This window comes from Phocoena phocoena, chromosome X, assembly GCF_963924675.1.
Source record: "Phocoena phocoena chromosome X, mPhoPho1.1, whole genome shotgun sequence".
Lineage (NCBI taxonomy): Eukaryota > Metazoa > Chordata > Mammalia > Artiodactyla > Phocoenidae > Phocoena > Phocoena phocoena.
In genome coordinates this window covers 21,890,055-21,892,248 of record NC_089240.1, presented here as the reverse complement: position 1 = coordinate 21,892,248, position 2,194 = coordinate 21,890,055, and the positions used below count along the sequence as shown (strand labels likewise).

Genomic DNA, 2,194 nt, shown 5'->3' with positions numbered 1-2,194 from the left:
AACAGAGAAATAAAGAAGCTCAAAAGGGTCACTGCTCAGCAACCTCTGGTAACTAAAGAGAGCAGAACACAATCTGCTATTTGTGGAAATGAGACTTCATAAAAATATCTTTCAAACATTCCCTATTACAAAAGGGAATGCCTATTAAAATGCTATTGTTTATTCTATATAAAATATCCTTTCTAATCCTTCAAAAGCTTTTTTTTTTGCTTTAAGATTAAAGGCCATATCCCTAAGATACACTTTGTGAAAATTATCTCAATACAAGATCTAAAGATTTCCATTATTTACTGCCCTTACTCAAAATCACCTGCATGTAGCAGATGCAATTTTCAAAACTTCATCATTGATGAGCCTATTCCAAAGCAGAATTCTTCAGAAATACAAAAGACACAGGCTACAACAGTCCTCACAGTTATACTTTAAAATAGATATATTCAAAATATAAATATAATAATTCTCCAGACCATTATTTTTCCTAACGACTAAACTCTAAATTAAAAGAAAAAAAAATTGGAGGTTTTCAAACCAATGATGTGTGTAGCCCATTCTCATGACACAGTCATTTAAACTTCTCACTCTGCATGAGAAAGTTTTTTATTTCTTCCCTTTGTCTTGCAGAATAATTTAGGTTCCCTCCTTGGCCACGATTCACCAAGTAGAGTAAGACCACAGATAAAAGTGAGAAAGAAACACAGGCAATGAAGAAAACTTCTAAAAACAGATATCCCCAAGTATCCAATATCATGCCAGCAATGATGGAAATGACTGCCAACCCAAGATTCTGAATGGACTGCATGAAGCCGTATGCAGCTCCCAGTTGATGTCTGGGAACTACAAACGCCACCACTGGCCACAATGCACAGGCAGGCAATGAGTAGAGAGTCCCAGGAGACACATAGCAATCCAAGGGTTCCACAGCCTGAAGGCCAGCATCATATGGGAAGCAAGAGTGGTCACCACTGCACACAGAACCCAGATGATGTTCTTTCCTGTTTTATCCACCAGAAGCCCAAATATTGGGGACATGGGAGCTGATATTACATACACAATACTGTTAACAGCACTCGCTGCCTGGGAGGAAAAGCCAAATTCCTCTGTAAAGAAAACTTTCCCAAGTCCAGTGAACGGGAACACAGCAACACAATAGCCGACAAAGATGATGAATATGAGCCGCAGGGGGAAGGAGGGGTCCTTCACATCAGTTAACTTGATAACTTCACCTGGTTTTCCTTGCTCTTTACGAAGGATTCGTTCTGCTCTCTGATCCGAGTAAGCGAGGGCCAAGGCACAGACTAGTGAAAGAAGACACGTTACACCCCCGATCATAAGTGTGACCCCAAGGGTTGTGTGACCAGCAGAACCCAATGAAGCTTCAACCTTAGAATACAGCCATCCCATGAGGTTCATGTTTACTGTACTTCCAGTTCTAGCCATGCTAAGGTGGAGTCCAAACACCAAGTTTAATTCTTTGCCTTTAAACCAACTCACAGCGTATGTATTCCGGGCAACTGCTAAGGACTCCCCACCAATCCCAAACACAAACCTTCCAAATTCCATCAGCCAAAAAGCACGAAATATTCCACCCAGAGCAAAACCAACCTGTCCAACGCAAACAAAGCAACTAAAAATAATGGTGCCCCATCGTATTCCAAATACGCGGTCTACCAAAAAGCCACCAAAGAAACACAAAACTACATTGGGCCAAGAATACCAGGCATACGGCAGCATGAATTTCGTGGTATTCACCTGCATATCCCGTTTAACCTGAGTCTGAAGGGCAGCGGGATTATCATAGCAAAAATAGCTGCCGAAACCAAGGAAGCATATCAGCAACTGCACCAAGAGCCGGTGCGCCAGGCGACTGGTGCCGCAGAGGGCCGGCAGCGCCCCGGGGGCAGGGGGTGTAACGGGGGCGCCTCTGCCGGCCTCGTTGGTGCCCTCGCTTCCTCCTCCTCCTCCTCCATCAGGCCGACAGGAGACCGAGAGACGACAGTCTGCAAACTTTTATATGCTCTTAGAAATGCCATTCTCCATTTCAATTCCTCAGTTTTAATAATCATTTTATATTCGCCAAGCATATACCATCTGATAACTTGGAAGAGGAAGGTTACAACTTTGATAACAAAAAGAAGTCAACCTAAAATGAAACACCACTTAAAACACAACACAACGAAGTGGAAAATTCTCTTTG

At 42.6% G+C, this 2,194-nt stretch overlaps 1 pseudogene; it reads right to left on the bottom strand.

Moving 5' to 3' along the window:
- Window positions 1-562: 562 nt before the first annotated feature.
- On the bottom strand, window positions 563-1,976 carry LOC136142016 (major facilitator superfamily domain-containing protein 1 pseudogene; annotated as a pseudogene).
- Window positions 1,977-2,194: the final 218 nt, after the last annotated feature.